Below are 20,916 nucleotides of genomic sequence, written 5' to 3'. Positions count from 1 at the left end.
TAGATATGAATTCCCTACTGTGGACACCGTTTTGCACCTTTAAAACTGTACCACCGTCTTGCTGTTGTTTAACTGCATTTTTGAGCTGTGCCCTAGGAGAAGTTGGAGAAATGTCAGCTTTGTCAGAGTGAGGGCTAGGCCAGCATGCCTGCAGATGGTTAGATTCTTGCCTCGCATCATTTGAATGAACTCTCTTAAGGCTCCTAGGGGCTAGCTGTGAAATGAGTTCTCTGGGGAGACTATAATCACCTCATTGAAACTCCTGAGTTGCATTAATATGCACCTAGAGCCATGCTGGCGGTTTCCAGAGAGCAAATTACTGAGTTTCTCTTTCACACATCCTGCAGGAGTCTGGCTCATTGACATATAAAGTGGATGTTATTAAACCAAGACAGACATCTTTGAACTCTAAATTCCAGCCTTTGCAGACGTTGTGGGTCCTGCTTGGGGAATATCAGAAAGAAAGTGTTTGCTTTCCACTTTGGTTTCCCCACCCGCGCTCCCTGAATAAAACCGAGAAGGGAAAATGTTACTTCGGACAAATCTAAAAATCAATATCTCTTCTAACATTTCTGTATCAGGGGAGAGAGCAGGTTACTAGGGAATACTTGGCATTTTAGGTAGTATTTGGACAGCTTTAAGAGGAGCTGTCTCATGAAGGTCTTTTAAAAGTAGTTTCTAATTTGGATTTCAGTGTTCGTAATGCTTCCTTAGAAGCTTGGGAATTAAATCTTTTCTCGTTTCCTTGATGCCCAGGGCCCACATGTGCCAGAGTGTCAGAACTTAGTTTCCATGAAGTCGATGGGTGGGCTCGAATGAATTCAAGGATTTTCCCTGGTCTCCTTTTCTCCTGCCTGTTTCCCCAACTTCTGTTACATGACATATATTGTCCCTGGATTACAACTGGAGGTGAACTTCACTCTGCAGTCCAGAGATGTACCGTATTTTTTGCTCTATAAGACTCACTTTTCCCCTCCTAAAAAGTAAAGGGAAATGTGTGTGCGTCTTATGGAGTGAATGCAGGCTGCGCAGCTACCCCAGAAGCCAGAACAGCAAGAGGGATTGCTACTTCCACTGTGCAGCGATCCCTCTTGCTGGCTTCTGAGATTCAGAATTTTTTTTTCTTGTTTTCCTCCTCCAAAAACTAGGTGCGTCTTATGGTGTGGTGCGTCCTATAGAGCGAAAAATACGGGGTATGTATTATCAATTGTTTCTTAGAGCAGGCATGTCTAAATTCCATTTTGGGGGCCTAATTCAGCCCACCCATCAATTTAATCCAGCTCCCATGGCAGTATATGTCCTGAGGTAAAATCCTAAAGTTGCTCAGCAACTTCAATCCTAAAAAAAGCTCAATCTGGCTCCCGTGGCAGTATATGTCCTAGGGTAAAAATTGTAAAAAAAAAAAGCTTAACAATTTCAATCCTAAAACCTTGGTCGGCCCTCACACATGTTTGGGCACCCCTGTCTTAAAGCAATGGGCAGTTGCAATTCTAAGATGCTCCAGTAAACAAGATCATCATCAAATCAGAGTTTGAATCAGAGACATCCTCTTAACTAACCTGTTTTTAATAAATCCTCTTAACTAACCTATTTTTAATAAATCCACAATATTAGGTTACCCGTTTCTAGATGTGAGACATAAATGCACCCACAAAATTTGCACAATTGTGCTGGCAGAAATGCACAGCTCCTCATTGTAATACAGAACGAAGTTCCCTGAACACTGTTTGTGTGGACCTTGTAATGTGCATGACTTTGTACAGACAGATGTGGTTTTGCCGACCATGTCTGCTGGCATGAAACCCCACAGACAAAAAATAAATAAAATAAAAATACACTTACCTGTACCTGTCATTTCAACAGAAACGAAGATGGAGGCATTTCTAAAAAGGATTCTTCTAATGTTCTGCTTCCACTTCACCTGATGAACTCAATACTCAAGTGATTTTCAAAAGGCCAAATTTCAATCAAAGTATAAAAATAAATACCTATATCCTTGAATTAAATGTTGCTTTCTTAATGTTCAGAGTATCCTTAATGGCGTAATCTCCTTTTCCCTTCATGGATATATCGTTGCTGTGACCTGTCAAGTTCCCTTTTAAATGCTGTACAATTATATTCTTAATTAGGCTTATAATTAATTTCCCAGGAAAAGAAGCAAACTCACTGTTCTATAATCCCGTTGATTACCTCTGACTTAAAAAATATATATGCCAGCAGTACATCATATGAACAGTTTATTATGTTCCTTGGTCATTGTTGCAGTTTTCAGAATGCAATAAAAAATAAGTTGGGCATGCCTCCCCCCCCATCATTTTTTTATTTGGTTTTACATATTTAAATTTACAATCACACCACAACTCATCCCAAAGTACAAGATTCCCACAAATCTCTGGACTTCCCACCTCCCTTCTCCGTGGGTTCCATTATTAAACCTTTTTCTACTGCATCCTTTTTTTAATAATCCAGATTTTCATAACTCCATTGTATCCATAATTCTTGTTACATTATAAGTATTATTGCAATCCTGCTAACATTTTAAACTGTTTAAAGTGGTCTCCAAGATAAATTATAATTTCCCCCCATTCGTTATTAAAGTTTTGGTCTTCCTGATGCCTGATCCTTCCAGTCAATTTTGCCATTTCAGCATAGTCCATCAACGTCACCTGCCATTCTTTTCTGGTACAGACTTTATCTTCTTTCTATTTATGGGCTAGCAACATCTGCACAGCTGTTGCCGCATACAAAAACAGTCTTTTCTGCTCCCTTGGGATTTCAGCACCTAGAATTCCTAAAAGAAAAACTTTGGGTTTTTTTAAGAAAAAGTTATTTTAAACATTTTTGTTTCCAGGAGGAAATAATTAACAATAGTATTAATAGAGGTGGAAAAAAGATTAAAGCTGAAAGAATATGAGGAACTAAAGATTTTTTTACAAAGTTGGTTACATCATAGACAATTAAGCAAACAGTTTAAGGAAGACAATAAGAAAGGTTTCAGTCACACAGTGTCAAACTTTCAAAAAGAGATAATTGAGAGTGATACGAAATTACTCCAAAAAATGTAGAATCTGTTATATAGGGAAACGCTGGATGAAATGGTAAAGTCAGCACAAATAAAGTGGGCTCAGGATTTAGGTCACAATATATGACTTGAAGATTGGGAAAAGATGTGGAAGGAGAATTTAAAATTTACAGATTGTATTTTATTGAAAGAGAATTATATGAAAATGATGTATAGATGGCATATTACACCAGAGAAAGTGGCAAAAATGTATAAAAAGGAATCTAAAATCTGTTGGAAATGTAAAGAAAAAGATGGTACATTTGATCATATGTGGTGGGAATGCAAAAGGGTTAGAAATTATTGGGAAATGATATATAATGAATTGAAAAAAAAGTTTTAAAAGACTTTTGTTAAGAAACCAGAAGCATTCCTCCTAGGAATTTTAGATCCAGATTTTAAAAAAGAAAATGGGAAATTATTTATGTATGCAACAACAGGGGCAAGAATTATATTACTACAAGCTTGGAAGACAGAGGAAATACCAATGAAAGAACAACAGCAAGGGAAACTTATGGAATATGCAGAACTGGCAAAATTAATAGATAAATTACATGAAAAGGATAACAAAGACTTTAAAAGAGAATGGGGACCATTTACAACATATATGAAGAGGCAACATAAAAAAATTGGACACATTGGCAGGGTTTGAATAAACAAACACAATTGTATGTCACAAAAAGTAAGACTATATGTATTGGGGAAATTTTGGGAAACAAGACGCAGGGGGCGTAATATGGAAATAAAACAAAATGGGAATATGAGGGAAGTCCAGGGGACGAGGGGGGGTATGGAAAATTGTTAGAGGAGGTACACATGGAAAAACCAATAATAATTATTTTTTTAAACCAATAGGACCCACAAAGGGGAGGAGTCCAGGAGATTCTTTGGAATCTTGTTTTTATGATGTGTGTTCGATATATGACTGGAAAACTTTAATCTGAAAAACCAAATAAATAATGTTATTTTTAAAAAAGGGAATGTCTCTTGTCTGAATCCCTGGACAGATGCTGTCAGTCAACGTACACAATGGTGTGACTTAGGATAAAGCAGATTTCTATGTTGCATTCGAAAGGAAGGACGAAGGGCCTTCACACCTAAAAACTAGCGCCCATGGCTTCCATATTCCTACCCTAAATTTAGCATTAAGACTAAATAAATCCATGTGTTTGTATATAAGTCTCTCGAAAATCACAGAAATAGGGGATTTCTACGCAGCACATGTTTTTTTTTATATCTCAGAACGTGCCACACATAAGCTCTTTCATTCATCTCTAGGTGATCCAAGGTTTGCCAAAAATATTAATGTTCCACTGAAATATTAATATATTCATCAGCCATGTCCCTTAGAAGGTGCATTATTCTCGGTAGTATTGCCAGAGGGCAGAATAATCGCTGCTATGTCCATCTTGCTTTTGTGGCAAGATGTCATTCCAAACTTCAGCGAATGCGGTGAAACCCAGACTGCAAAAGGATCTCTTAATATGAATGCTAATGTCATTTCTTTTCAGGAACAAAATGTGACTGACAGGCTGGATGTGAACTGCCAGAAAGCATAGCTTTGGATGCAGCAAGTCGCCTGTGTTTATGGACTATAGTTTATTTGGTGGACAAATTTGTAATTATACCAGAGTAATGGGGTGGTCGGACGCGGGTGGCGCTGTGGGTTAAACCACAGGGTGAGCTCCCGTTGCTCGGTCCCTGCTCCTGCCAACCTAGCAGTTCTAAAGCACGCCAAAGTGCAAGTAGATAAATAGGTACCGCTCCAGCGGGAAGGTAAACAGCGTTTCTGTGCGCTGCTCTGGTTCACCATAAGCGGCCTAGTCCTGCTGGCCACATGACCCGGAAGCTGTACGCCGGCTCCCTTGGCCAATAAAGCGAGATGAGCGCCGCAACCCCAGAGTCGGTCATGACTGGACCTAATGGTCAGGGGTCCCTTTACCTTTTACCTTTTAATGAGGTGGTCAGATTGTGTTTCATATCTGAGTAGCCACCTCCCTCTCCTCTTTCCTATACACCAGGCATAGGCAACCTTCGGCTCTCCAGATGTTTTGGACTACAATTCCCATCATCCCTGACCACTGGTCCTGTTAGCTAAGGATCATGGGAGTTGTAGGCCAAAAAATCTGGAGGGCCAAAGGTTGCCTATGCCACACACACACACAGAGTGGTGCCTTGGTTATCAAACGCCTTGGTACTCAAACAATTTGGAACCCAAACACTGCAAATCCGGAAGTAAGTATTCTGGTTTGAAAACTTTTTTTGGAAGCTGAAAGTGCTCCATTTCGAGTGTGACGCTTCCAATTTGAGTGCCACACTTCCGTTTTGAGCATTACACTGAGGTCTGTCTGTTTTTGCTTTTTATTTTACTTTTTTGTTTTTGCGGCTCTTTTTTTGTGACTGTGTGGAACCCAGTTCAGCTACTGATTGATTGATTGATTGATTGTGTGGCTGAAGTACATTGTTTATTGCTTTCATTTTATGGATCTTGTTAGATAGTAAAATCCGCGTTAAATTGCTGTTTTAAGGGTTGGTTTTAAAAGTCTGGAACGGATTGATCCGTTTTGCATTACTTTCTATGTGAAAGTGCGCCTTGGTTTTGGAACGCTTTGGTTTTGGAACAGACTTCCGGAACGGATTAAGTTTGAGAACCAAGGTACCACTGTATGTGTGTGTGTTGCAAGTGGTTCATTCCACCATCCTGGTTCCTGGACAAGGGGTGGAAGGAAGCTCATGGAGTCAAGACAGCTCACACTTAAAATAACTGAATAATTCAAATATCAACGTGCAATTCTTGCATATTTTCCTCCTGTTTTTCCTTTTCAATTAAACACCACAGATGCGACAATTGGCTAGTTCAACCTATAAATACGTTTAGACCATCATCGTATGACAACTTGCTATTTCGCAGCACGTCACACTATTTCTCAACATCTTTTTTGTTTTGTTTTTGTTTTCTCCAAAGCAATTACAGATTAACTGGCTCTCTGAGCATGTTGGGCTATTGCTATATTTCCCCTTGTTTTGAAACTGGACTAAGAGAAAAACCATCTTTTTTTTTGCAGACATACAATAAATGTCCAGAAGCTTGTTTCTGTGCTTTGGAATTCTTGTGTGCTACTGAGAATGCTTTCCTTTCATGTTGGGAAATGAAAGCAGTGTGTATTGCTTTCACCCCTAAGCACCCCATGTTCATATAGACCGGAACTGGCTAAGCCTTTAACCCTTTTAGAAGCACGGTGAACCCTCCCACAGCTGCATTAACAGGGGGTGGGATGCAATTTGCATCCACATTGGAGCACTGACCGCTTTCCCCCCTGCCCTGCTTCCAAAATTGGTTGGTCAGGGGGGCAAGAAAAAGTGTTGGGGCCAGGAAGGCAGATCAAACCCCTAAACTTAACATTAGTCACCTCTGTTATAAACCAAGACCCAGCATGCTTAGAGGAACAGAATACATAGGTAAAGGGACCCCTGACCATTAGGTCCAGTTGTGATTGACTCTCGGGTTGCGGCGCTCATCTCGCTTTATTGGCCGAGGGAGCTGGCGTACAGCTTCCGGGTCATGTGGCCAGCATGTGGTTCTGGCGAACCAGAGCAGCGCACAGAAACGCTGCTTACCTTCCCACTGGAGCGGTACCTATTTATCTACTTGCACTTTGACGTGCTTTTAAACTGCTAGGTTGGCAGGAGCTGGGACCGAGTAACGGGAGCTCACCCCGTCCCGGGGATTCGAACCGCTGACCTTCTGATTAGCAAGTCCTAGGCTCTGTGGTTTAACCCACAGCGCCACCCATACAATTGTTTTGATTAGGCTGCAATATTCTCCCATCATGCACTTCATTGGCAGGGACAGGAAATATAATTATTCTGCAGATGCGTCAATTTTGCATTCCAGTATCTCTTTTAACATTGCGGTATTAATAATGTAGGAAACTGAAGTGTGGAGATTAGAATGAGTTCCGTTAAATGAGCAATAAAATGAAAAATAAAAACAAACTAACTGACACGTTCCTGGGAAGCAGTTACTCACTGGAGTGACTTGTTATTTCAGTCAGACAGAAGGAAATAAATGTTTTAATAATATGTATAAAGGAGCAACTAAACAGCTTTTATGGGTCTGCAGTCCAAATGCAGAAATTACATTTTTCACTTACTCAGCCTCTTTGATCTGACAATCTGTAAAGGCTTTCTCTGGAATCAAATTATTTTAGAGTGGTACCTTGGTTTTTGAACAGCTTAGTTCACAAACAACTTGGAATTTGAACACTCCAAAACCCGGAAGTAGGTGTTCTGGTTTGTGAACTTTGCCTCGGAAGTCGAACGTGCTCTGTTTTGAGTCCTGAGCTTCCGTTTTTATTGTTTCGCTGCTAATTTGTGTTTCCCCTATAGTAACTGAAGGCTTCCCTTTCCGTCTTTACTGTTGCGCTGCTAATTTGTGTCCCTCCATAGTAATTGCAGTGTTCTGAGGAGAGCTGGACCATAGAGAAGGCTGATCACCAAAGAATTGATGCTTTTGAATTATGGTGCTGGAGGAGACTCAGTCCCATGGACTGAAAGAAGATCAAACCGATCCATTCTGAAGGAAATCAGCCCTGAGTGCTCACTGGAAGGACGGCTCCTGAAGCTGAGACTCCAATACTTTGGCCAACTCATGAGAAGAGAAGACTCTCTGGAAAAGACCCTGATGTTGGGAAAGATGGAGGGCACAAGGAGAAGGGGACGACAGAGGACGAGATGGTTGGATAGTGTTCGCGAAGCTACCAGCATGAGTTTGACCAAACTGTGGGAGGCAGTGGAAGATAGGAGTGCCTGGCGTGCTCTGGTCCAGGGGGTCACAAAGAGTTGGACATGACTAAATGACTAAACAATAACAACAACGAGGAGAGTTTCACAGCCCAGCTGGTTTGAGGAGAGAGAAAGAGAGAGAGCGAGCTGCTTTTTTTTTGGGGGGGGGGAGAGACAGAGCTACATGCCCACCCACCCCTGCCCCCTTGGGGGAAACAGCCTACTTGAAGTTGGACATGCCTGGTCTACAATACTGTCTTATTTATTTTATAGTATAGTACAGTACATTGATTATTGCTTTCATTTTATGGACCAATGGACTCGTTAGCTCGTAAAATTCATGTTAAATTGCTGTTTTAGGGGTTGTTTTTAAAAATCTGGAACGGATTAATTCGTTTTGCATTACTTTCTATGGGAAAGCATGCCTTGGTTTTGGAACGGACTTAAGTTTGAGAACCAAGGTACTACTGTATTTATTCTGAACCAAAAACCTTCCAAGCATGCCTCCTTCAATCTGGGATCCATTTTTGTGTGTGGGAGCCATTTTTGTAAGATTTGTCCCACAGAGCTGTAGTGGCACTTGAAAATCCAGAACCACATGAATAGGGCAAATTACGCAGGTCTTTTTCACATGGTTGGCCCCTCCAAAGTGGTCTTTGATCTTTCGAACACAACCGCAGAAGCATGGGATCAAAGGATGGCAGAGTGCCTACATATAACATATAAAGAGGCCGTATATTTCATGGTATCTAATAAAAGCCTCTGGCGAAAAATTTCTAGTACATCCACGTTTCTGCAGTACGCTGGTTTTTATCAGGAAAAACCTTCCCTACCTCAAGGTTACATTTGTGAAGTATTGGTCTATTAAGCCTGACTATGGCTCAATGCATCTCCTGGTTTTAAAATTGCAATGCCAGGTATGACCTTGCGCAGATATCCCTACAGTAAAATCAGACATTACCCCAGAATCCACAGGATGCTTGGGAATCGCAACCGCTTTATTTAGCCTTTATTGTTCCTTCTCTCCGATGAATAGGTCTCTCTGTGTTTTAAAATCCCCTAGATGGCACTGCAGAATGCATTATTTAAAGCTTTTCTGTAATGCTCTTAAGTGGGCAGTGTTAAATAATTGCTTCTCTAATCCTTCCTGCCCCTTCAAAACTAATATGAATGAGTTGTTTAACAACAGAATGGATGCATGTGTTTGGAGGAAATAAGCCGGTGGTGTAATAATTTTTAAAAAAATCTATCACCTGGAATAATTAATAATATGTTTGTGGGTGTGTTGACATGTTGCAGCTTCTTCTGAGACCAGCCTTTCCCAAGTTCTGAGCATCAAAGTGCACTTGTTTTCTCAATTAAAATTCGAGACAAACTTCATTATTGTATATTGTATATATTGTTTCTTTTCTCATATTCTTCGCTCACCAGAATACAGTGGTACCTCGGGTTAAGTACTTAATTCATTCCGGAGGTCCGTTCTTAACCTGAAATTGTACTTAACCTAAAGCACCACTTTAGCTAATGGGGCCTCCAGCTGCCGCCACGCTGCCAGAGCACGATTTCTGTTCTCATCCTGAAGTAAAGCTCTTAACCTGAAGCACTATTTCTGGGTTAGCGGAGTCTGTAACCTGAAGTGTATGTAACCTGAAGCGTATGTAACCTGAGGTACCACTGTATATTAAATTACTGTTCAAGTTGCTCAAAAATACAAGTCCAGTACCTTCCGAGACTGTCTAATTTCTGCCATGTTTCTATTAACACATACTGTATATAGCAGGTCATCTATATCCACCTGATACATACTACTTTTGAGTAGTACCTTAATGTATCAAATGTAATGTGTCTATGAGGCATCTTTGGTTGCATCCAGAATCTAGCATGACTTATATCGGTTGCTGTGGCCAGTTAGGACATTAGCACTCTGTGATTACTTGCTACTGTATCATCAATATGCTTAAGAGCAAACCCAATTAAGTGAACGGAGTATGCTGAAATGGCTAAATTAACTGGGAAACGTAGAAATCAAGGTGATAACAAATATTTATAAGAATGGGAAATGTTTATTGCATATTTACAAAAGCAATGTACACAAGTTAATACATTAGCAGAATTAAAAAAAACCACACACTTGTAATATTTAGACAATGTACAAAACCTGGAAGTAATCAGAGATAAAGATTTTATTGACATGTGTGAATGAAAATATTATAAAGGAACGAAGGGAGGTGGGGGAGGGAAGTAGTCCCATAATTCAAGTAATTCCATACTGTGGATTTAATATGGATTGTATAGATAGTTGTTTTAAATGTTTTATTTTATTGGGTTTTTCTTCTTCTTAAAAGTAATGTTTTTGTTTTTGTGAAAATTAATAAAAATATACAAGAAAGAAAGAAAGAACGAACAAACAAACAAACAAACAAACAAACCACAACGTATCTAGTCGTTTAGGCCAGTGTTTCCCAACCGGTGTTCTGCGGCACACGAGTGTGCCGTGAGACATCGGCTGGTGTGCCGCGAGATACCTGGAGGGAGGCGGGCGAGTCGGGCGGCGAGAGGCGGGGCGGCGGCGGCGAGGAGAGGTCGCGCCTCCTGCTGCTGCCTGGCGCTCCTCCTCGCAGCCGGCAGCGCTGCCTGGGCGCCTCCGCGCGACTCTGCCTCGCTGGGTTTGGTCTCCCAGCAGAGACGGGTCACACGCGCCCCTCCCTCCCTCCCTCAGCCTGCGCGGAGGGAGAGCCAGAGAGAGGCATCGCTCCTGCGCTCCGAGGCGGATTGAGCGCAGCTGAGAGGAGCTGCCGAGGGAAAAAACTTTCACTTTTGTGCGTCCCTCCCGGCGTGACGCTGCGCGCTGACGTCACGGGGCGGGGCTTTAATGGTGGTGTGCCGCGAGATTTTTTTTCAGTAAACAGGTGTGCCGTTGCCCAAAAACGTTTGGGAAACACTGGTTTAGGCTATCCTAATATCTTTCCCATTATGGTTTTAGCCTCCATCCTCCTGTGCAAACTCACCAAATAGGTTCAAAACCAAACCAAACATGCTACCACTTTGGTTTGTAAATGGTGGTCGATTTCATTTAACCTGTAGAGATGCATCATCTAACAATCATCTCAATACAGCTTTCGCTTGTATCCATGATTGAGACAAAACTATGATTACTAATCCTCCAATATTTTCTGCCAGTTTCACGTATTCTTTCGCTTGTTCCAATTCACAATTCTGTTCTTTTTCATGACAGAATGTTTCTTTTCCGCTAAGAGGATATATCTCCGAGCTTCTAAGTTTTCTTAATTGGAAAATGAATTGCTCTTAAAGTAGAATTTAAAAAGCTTCTGCACTTTTCAGCTGTCTGCTGTGCTTGGTATTCAATTGTGTTTAAAATGCCAAATGAACGGAATGATGTCTGTGAGCCTCTTTCCACTCTTGCACTCTCTAAATATTTGCATTGTGTGTATTCAAAGTAGGTAGCTTTCATGCTTGGAACATCCTTGGAACAATCTAACAGTTCGGTATACTCATGAGCATATCTTTTGCAGTTGGCATTTCATTGTCAGCTGATCCCCACAGCAACTACCATAGTCGACCGTTGAAAAAGAATGGGAAAACATTGCCATCTGCAACTACAGCTTGCAAATTGCAGCTTGCAATTGCTATCTATTAAATAAAGACCCATTTAACAATATTTTGGCTTTTCCATTAGCAGCTGATATCATGAGACTTTGTAACTTGCTATTTTTCTAATACATACCTCATCTCCTCCACTATTTTTTTTTAACAGTACAGTGGTGCCTCGCAAGACGAAAAGAATCCGTTCTGTGATTCTCTTCGTCTAGCGGTTTTTTCGTCTTGCAAAGCAAGCCCAGTGACGGATTAGCGGATTAGCGCTATTAGCACTATTAGCGGCTTATCTGCTGATCGGATCAGCTGATAAGCGGCTTAGCGGCTTAGAAAAAGGGGGGAAGGAAAAAACCCCAGCAGGAACTCGCAAGACATTTTCGTCTTGCGAAGCAAGCCCATAGGAGATTTGTTTTGCGAAGCACCTCCAAAACGGAAAACTCTTTCGTCTAGTGAGTTTTCCGTCTTGCGAGGCATTCGTCTTGCGGGGCACCACTGTACAGTGGTGCCTTGCAAGACGAAAAGAATTCGTTCCGCGAGTCTTTTCGTCTTGCGATGTTTTTCGTCTTGCGAAGCACGGTCCGTCGCAACTGTGCCTCTTCAAGCGGCTTTAAAAAAAAAGCGCAAGACGTTTTCGTCTTGCGAAGCATGCCCATAGGGAAATTCGTCTAGCGAAGCAACGCAAAAACAGAAAACCCTTTCGTCTAGCGAGTTTTTCGTCTTGCGAGGCACCACTGTATCCATTGTTTTAACCGTGTCCCCCATCAGAGGTGCTACAGCAGCCATACCCCAGGAATGGCTTCGACTGGCTGGCTGAATCAAATGAGGGTCATTGATGGGTCTCAAACCCTTGGTGATTTAGGGGCTTCCCCTGCAAGTTTTGGCCGATTGAGCAGACAAGACCAATAGTGGGTTCAACAGTCAAGAAGGCAATTTCTGCTCATGATGGAGAAGGAAGTGAGGGGCAGATGGGACTCATCAACCTGGGAAGGTAGCCCATCCAGCAGAAGGAAAACTCTAGTCCTAAGCCTCTGCTGCCTTGTAGGACATCTTTGGGAGAAGAAGAAAAGGCTAAGGAGGAAAACCTACACTAATCCAGAGTGGAGTTCCTAAGATGGTTGGATGGCATCTTGTTTGCCTTCGTCTGTCAGCTCCTACAGCCAAGCTGGTGCGAAATGTATTGCTCCGCTTTCCTTTGGACCATATCTGTGAGGCTGGGGTGTGTGTGTGTGTCTAGGCCTAGGACCCTCGTACCTACGGGACCGCCTCTCCCGGTATGCCCCACGGAGGACCTTAAGGTCCATAAATAGCAACACCCTAGAGGTCCTGGGCCCTAAGGAAGTTAGATTAGCCTCAACCAGAGCCAGGGCCTTCTCAACTCTGGCTCCGGTCTGGTGGAACGCTCTGCCTCATGAGACCAGGGCCCTGCGGGATTTGATTTCTTTCCGCAGGGCCTGTAAGACAGAGTTGTTCCGCCTGGCCTTTGGCTTGGAGTCAATCTGATTCCCTCCCTCTCTTTCTTTTTCCCTTTTTCCTCCTGTGATGAGGCTGCATCTTAATGTTTTAATGTTGTATTTTAATCTTGTTTTTAAGTTGTATGCATTCAACTTGTTTTTATTATTGGTTGTTAGCCGCCCTGAGCCCGGCTTTGGCTGGGGAGGGTGGGGTATAAATAAAATTTGTTGTTGTTGTCATCTGGGCAGCCCAGGGCCTCCAGACACATTGCCCAGGCTTGCGCCCTGGGGAGGTCACTTCAGTGCTGCTGACACAGCAGTTTGGCTTCATCCCTGGAGGCACACTCCACTGTCTCTCAAGACAGATGGATGCCAACAACCTTCTGTTTTATTTTAGAACAGAAAACCTAATGCAAAACTTACCTGTGTTTGGAACAGCCAACACACACACACACACACACACACCCCTCCGTCCCTGTCTCTAAAAATCAACACATTTCAGGTGGAAGTTTCAGCTTGTATCTCCCAACTATAGAACTGTAGAGTTCGAAGCAATGCAGAGAGTCATGGAGTCGAACCCCCTAGTCCAGCCTTTCTCAACCTGTGGGTCCCCAGATGTTGTTGAACTACAACTCCCATCACACCTAGCTAGCAAGGCCAGAGCTCAGGGATGATAGGAGTTGTAGTCTAACGACATTTGGGGACCCTCAGGTTGAGAACCGCTGCCCTAGTCCAATGTTCTGGGTGAGGAAACCCTCTAGACTAGGAACAGATGCATTTTGCTCTGCCGTACATGTTAGGAGTGTGAGTCTTGGAGGTGGCTGGGTCCTATTTTCCCCCCTCCAAACCATAGAATTGCAGGGTTGGAAGGGACCACAGGGGCCATCTAGTGCAACTCCCTACAATGTAGGAATCTTTTTGCTCATTGTGGGGCTCAAACCTGCAACCCTGAGATTAAGAGTCTCAGGGAGCAGAGCAGGGGCTGAACTAGTTTGACACAGTGTGGGTGGGAACATTTACATGAGAAGAGGCCACGTGTGGCTATGATCCATTGAATGCAGTTTACTCTGTTGGCTAAGCTTTCTACTTCCCTCCCTCCCTCTCCTCCTCTGGCATTTTAAACTAAAGCCTAATGTTGAGAGGATTTGAGGTGAGGAGGGGCAAGGAGCAGAGGGCATGTATTGCAGTGAGACCTGGAAACCGAAACCCTGTGTTGTGAGTGGCTACAATTGGTGGGTACGAAGGCAGAGGGCCTTCTCGGTAGTGGCATCCACCCTGTGGAACGCCCTCCCATCAGATGCCAAGGAAATAAACAACTATCTGACTTTTAGAAGACATCTGAAGGCAGCCCTGTTTAGGGAAGTTTTTAATGTTTGATGTATTATGGTATTTTAATATTTTGTTGGAAGAGATGGGTGGCGTATAAATAAATAAATAATAATAATAATAATAATAATAATAATAATAATTATTAAACCCATGTTGTCATCTTCACTGATGGTAGCATTCATTAGACAAGAAAAAAAGAGGTTCTGCCACATCTGGGGAAACTCAGCCAGATGGGTAGGGTATAAATAATAAAATTATTGTTGTTATTATTTAAAAAGGTAAAAATGTAAAGGACCCCTGGATGGCTAAGTCCAGTCAAAGGCGACTATGGGGTTGCAGTGCTCATCTTGCTTTCAGGCTGAGGGAGCCAGCATTTGTCCACAGATAGGTTTCTGGGTCATGTGGCCAGCATGACTAAACTGCTTCTGGCGCAACAGGACACCATGACGGACACCAGAGTGCACGGAAATGCCGTTTACCTTCCACCGCAGCAGTACCTATTTACCTACTTGCGCTGGCATGCTTTCAAACTGCTTGGTTGGCAGGAGCTGGGTCAGTGCAATGGGAGCTCACCCCGTCACATGGATTCAAACCGCCGACCTTCTGATCGGCAAGAGGCTCAGTGGTTTAGACCACAGCGCCACCCGCATCCCATGCATTATTATTATCATCTGTAGTTAGAATGTGTGTGCATGCAGATGCATGTTAAGGAACGATATTGAGTACAGTGTGCTATTTTCACATACAGCAGCTGAAGTGAGGGTTTAGGATCATTCTGTTTCCAAAGCTAACCATTAGCCGGAAGGAATCAGTACAGTAGGACAGGTGACTGTCAAATATAGTAAACAGTCGTTGGAGAAGAGCCTTCTGTGATGGGGTGTGCATGAGGGATGGTGGTCCACATAGCCGGTGATACTCAGTGCGTTGGGATACGCTAATATGTTTGCTAAATATATTTGCAGGTTGAGTTTGACTCCTGTAGCCGCACAAGGACATTGTTCAGTTTGGCTGAAACATTTCTTTTCCTTTCTATAAATGCAATTAACATAATTTGTTCTCTCTCTCCCTCCTCTGGCATTTTAGCAATTTCTGATGACGAGCGAAGGAGTAGTTTACTAAGCCTTCCTGGCTTCCATGTGGGTGAGTGCGCAAAGTGTGTGTGCACCCATACGAAATTAATGGGCTCTACAGCAGGGCTCTGCGCATTGGACCTGATCATCTTCCCTTGGGCTGGCTTGAGGCCACTTTGTTTTCTGGAATAATGCAGAGCTGCTCCAGGCTGTGCTCAACAGCTTGACAAGAAAAGCATCCCTCACGTTCAGCATCTCTGGCTCCAGGGAATTGCGAAAAAGACAGCATCTGGCAACCTGGCTTTATCTGTGCTAAAGGGCATCATTTCAAACGGACTTTGCGGTATCACTGATGACATTTTGCAATTGTGGGGTTTGGATGAAAACAACGTGGAGGTTATGATTCTTGTAACTTTGCAAACTCTCGTGGTCAAAAATGTTCACCTTGAAGATATCCCAAGGCACTGATTAAATCCTTTGCATGCGCATGCACACCCACACACCCACGTGCATTCTTGATTTCTTTACCCTTTCCAAATTTGGATTTCCTAAAAAATAAATAAAAATGCAGTTAATCAAAAAAACTAAATCATTGAGCTAGGTTCCAAATACAGTGGAACCTTGGAAACTGAATGCCTTTGAACCTGAACATTTCAGCTCCCGAACGATCGAAACCTGGAGGTGATTGTTCTGGTTTTCAGATGATTTTTGGAAGCCAAATGTCTGGCATTGCTTCCACAGCTTCTGATTGGCTGCAGGATGCTCCTGCAGTCTATTAGAAGCCGCGCTTTGGAAGCTGAACACTATGGAAGTCGAACGGAATTCCGGAACGGATTCCATTTGACTTCCAAGGTACAACTGCATATTATTTGCAAATTAAGCTAGGAAATGAAGTTATTTCTCTGATAAGACCTCATAGGTTTGAGCTAAGAATGGGGAACTGGGGGCACTCCAGTTGTTTTGCAACATATCTTGTTTTTTCCTGCCCTGGAGGTTAGAACTCGAACCAATGGCTTCAAGTTCCAAGGCAGGAGATTCCGACAACATCACGAACAACTTTCTGACAGTAAGAACTGCTTGAAAGTAGAATGGACTCCCTCAGGTGGTGTTGGACTCCCTTTCCTTGGAAGTTTTAGAGCAGAGGTTGAATGGCCATGTGTCCCATATGATTTAGTTGAGATTCCTGCATTGCAGGGAGTTGGACTAGTTAACCCTTAGGGTCCCTTCCAACTTTATGATTCTATGGTCTCCCATCATGGCTAACTATTAGCTATGGGATTTGGAGTCCAGCAACATCTTCAGGGCCACAGATTGCCCATCCCTGGTCTCCTTATGCTGAGTACTCTAGCAGAGAGAGGAGGAGGAGTTTGGATTTGATATCCCACTTTATCACTACCCTAGGTAAAGTAAAGGGACCCCTGACCATTAAGTCCAGTCGTGACCGACTCTGGGGTTGCGGCACGCATCTCACTTTATTGGCTGAGGGAGCCGGCGTTTGTCCGCAGACAGCTTCCGGGTCATGTGGCCAGCATGACTAAGCCACTTCTGGCGAACCAGAGCAGGACACGGAAACGCCGTTTACCTTCCCACCAGAGTGGTACCTATTTATCTACTTGCACTTTGATGTGCTTTTGAACTGCTAGGTTGGCAGGAGCTGGGACCGAGCAACGGGAGCTTACCCTGTTGCGGGGATTCTAACCACCAACCTTCTGATTGGCAGGTCCTAGGCTCTGTGGTTTGACCCACAGCGCCACCCGCGTCCCATCACTATCCTAGGGAGTTTCAAAGCAGCTAACATTCTCCTTTCCCCTCCTCCCCCACAACAAGCATTCTGTGAAGTGAGTGTGGCTGAGAGACTTCAGAGAAGTGTGACTAGCCCAAGGTCACCCAGCAGCTGCATGTGGAGGAGCGGGGAAGCGAACCCGGTTCACCAGATTATGAGTCCACCACTCTTAACCACTATACCACACTGGCTCTCAGCCTTCTCTTCTTTCCACTTTGTGGTTCTGGGTTAGTAGCAAATTCCTGCCTTATCAAGAGCAGAGCTGCACAAAAACATTGGCTCTTGCCAAAAAGAGAAGCCCGTGCTTTGCCCATAAAACAAAAGAACAGGCCTGCAAGATCAATTGGAAACAGCCGCGTGGGCATGGCAAGGGAGAAAGTTTGGCATTCGGGTGCTAAGCTGAGAAGATGCTGTTGAAAATGTTTCTGTGCCACCTTTGTGAGGCTCAAGGCAGCTTTCAACAGTCATTGTAAGCAGATGATAAACTGTTAAGGCAGAATATAAAATCAAATGCAAAAACTTTAAAAGTGTGATTCAAATGGAAAAAGGTATAGTTAGCCAGGAAGGCTAAAGGCCAGCCCCCTGCCCAATGTGTGCTCTACAACCCCTTACAAATGCCCCCGGAAAGGGGGAGCTGCACACCTCTCTGGTGAGAAGCTATTACTTCATAGCTGTGGAGAAAATACTCTGTTTCTAACTGCAGTTCTTCCTCTTTCTCCTTCTTCTTTGGTGATCACTTGTAGCCGAGTAAGATTTCCTTCCATGAACACAGTCTTAACAGTGAGTCCGTAAGTGACTGTGGAGGCCAATTCTGGATCCACACAGCCTTCCACAGTGGGGACATAGGTTTCTGGGTGGGAGTTGATCTTGGTGAGGGTTTGCCAAGCATACCTTCCTCTTAGCACATTTCTCCCTTGCGTCCTAAGTTTGAGCATCTTCAAAGCCCACGACACCTTTGGTAAAGGCTGTTCTCCAACTGGAGCATGAAATATACTCGGAGTCGAGAGTGGATTTCATGCTCTTTATTCAGCTCATAGTGGTGAGGAGGAATGGGAGTTCCCCCAGAATGTCTGCTTTATATACATTATTTACACAATGGGCTCCATGTGATTGGCTAATTCTGGGATTCACCTGTAGTCCAATCAGGTTGTGGATTCACTTCCACCTGGAGCTGGATTGGGTGGCTTCTGTGGACCAATCAGACTGCTGCATTCTGGACCCTATTGTTCTAGGACCAATCAGACTGCTGCATTCTGAATCCTATTGTTCTAGGACCAATCAGACTGCTGCCTTTTGGGTCCTATTCAACTCAGTACATAACAGAGCACTTGCAGGCCAGTGTTTCCCAGTTGACGTTGTTTATACTACTTTTTAATGACTTGCCTTGAGACAGTCTTTGAACCTCTTTTGTTGACCCACCAGCATTATGCTTTGCATTTTTAAGTTTGGAATAGAGTAGTTGCTTCTCAAGACAATCATCAGGCATCTGCACAACATGACCAGTCCGATAAAGTTGATGTTGAATGTCGAAGCAATGAGTCAGAGAATTAACCTAAATTGAACTTCTGAAGAGATTTGGAGGACTCTGCTCAGGCTAAATATCATCAGAAATTCAAGAGGAAATTCATTAAGAAATTCAGAATCATTCACAACATTTCTCAATGGAGTTTCACTTACTTTTAACTGCCACTGACCTTAATTACTATAGAGATAAAAAGATAAATGCAGGGCAAGGAACTGCTGGATTCAGCCATGGCTCCTAGTTTCTCGGTGCAGCCTCCTTCTGTCAGCGCTGCACGGAGTTCTGCCTCATTTTCCTCCTTCTTGGAACACCTTTCACCAAAAAGCCCAAGCCTCCTGTGAAAGGGCACTTTTTTTTGCCACATCATACACACACACACCCATCACCTTGGCAACCTCTATTGTGCACAGACACATCTCTGATGCATAGATGATGTCTGGCCATTGTTTCATAATGGCCCACATTCAACCAGCTCAGCCAGGCTAGTTTGCAGAGGCTAAATTTTTCAGAGACACCATTGATGGAGCCTTTTGAGGAGTTGCAGATGGCGTTGATAAGTGGTCCATGTTTCACAAGCATATATTAAGGTTGGTAATACTATAGCTTTGCAAACAAGCATTTTGGTTTCCCTGAGAATGTCCCAGTCGTCAAACACTCTGCATTTCAGTTGGGAGAAAGCTGCACTTGCAGAGCTCACCCTGTGTGGTGAGGGAACATGAACAATGCCTGCTTTGATGGCTGAATTTGATGTAGGGGTTGGTGTAGGCAGAGGCAATCTCTTAAGGTAGCAGGGGTCTAGGCCACAAAAGGTTTAGAGCCCTTGAATTGGGAATTATCAGCCAGTGCACCTGATATTTTACGGGCTCAATGTGGCTGCAGCTCCCAGCATCTGTGAGAGGTACTGTGGGTTTTTGAGTTAGTTGAAGTTTCTGAGCTTTGGCCAAATCAAATAAGTGTTGGAAATGTAAAGAGAAATAATGTTCTTTATATCATATGTGGTGGTCTTGTATTAAGGTTAAAGCTTACTAGGAAATGATATATAATGAATTGAAAAAGATATTTAAAATAACGTTTGTTAAAACCCCCCAGAAGTTTTCCTTTTGGGAATTATAGGGACAGAACTACCCAAACTGTATAGAAATTTATTCATGTATGCAACTACAGAGGCAAGAATGTTGTTGTTGTTGTTTAGTCGTGTCCGACTCTTCGTGACCCCGTGGACCAGAGCACGCCAGGCACTTCTGTCCTCTACTGCCTCCCACAGTTTGATCAAACTCATGCTGGTAGCTTCAAGAACACCATCCAACCATCTCATCCTCTGTCATCCCCTTCTCCTTGTGCCCTCCATCTTTCCCAACATCAGGGTCTTTTCCAGGGAGTCTTCTCTTCTCATGAGGTGGCCAAAGTACTGGAGCCTCAGCTTCAGGATCTGTCCTTCCAGTGAGCACTCAGGGCTGATTTCCTTAAGAATGGAGAGGTTTGATCTTCTTGCAGTCCATGGGACTCTCAAGAGTCTCCTCCAGCACCATAATTCAAAAGCATCAATTCTTCGGCGATCAGCCTTCTTTATGGTCCAGCTCTCACTTCCGCAAGAATGTTACATGTCCAAAAATGGAAAGAAAAAGAAGTCCCAGCAAAAGAAGAATGGATACAAAAATATATGGAATATGCAAAAATAGCAAAACTTACCGGAAAAATAAGAATCAAATAATATAATAGAATGGAAATGGTTTATGGAATATTTACCAACAAACTGAAAACAGATAAGAACATTGTCAGGATTATTGTAACAACCTGCAGTTTTATAAGTGTATATATTTAAAGTAGATGAATAAATAAGCAAATTGAGTTAATTTGGATATGCAGGAGAATTTTTTAAAAAATTTAAGGAACCGCAGAATGAGGGGGAAGGAAGCCAAATTTTGAAATGTCAAAGTGATTGCAAAACTAGTGAAATGTATAAACCTGAAAAGCATAAGTAAAAAAAATTATACTTATGGAACCAGGGTCAAAAATGAGCAGATCTAGAACCAAAGGCAGCCAATGGCACCTCCTTTGTCTTTCTCTCCGACTTTTCCTCCATTCTCCCAAATTCTTGCCTCCTTCATGAAATTGAGGCAAGGGCCACAGACCCCATATCCCTGCTGTGATAGAATGGAATGAGAGTCACAAGACATCAAAAAGATCCCTCTCGACCAACTTCACATTTTAGCCCGAGATAGAAAACCCCCCAGGGTAAGCAAAGCTATTTCTGTCTCATCTTCAAACCCAAAGCCAGGCTTCCTCAACCTTAGCCCTCC

The sequence above is a fragment of the Podarcis vaucheri genome (genome assembly GCF_965113315.1).
Source record: "Podarcis vaucheri genome assembly, chromosome: 9".
In the NCBI taxonomy this organism is placed as follows: domain Eukaryota; kingdom Metazoa; phylum Chordata; class Lepidosauria; order Squamata; family Lacertidae; genus Podarcis; species Podarcis vaucheri.
The sequence above is the reverse complement of the archived record's forward strand: the minus strand, read 5'-3'. Positions refer to the sequence as shown.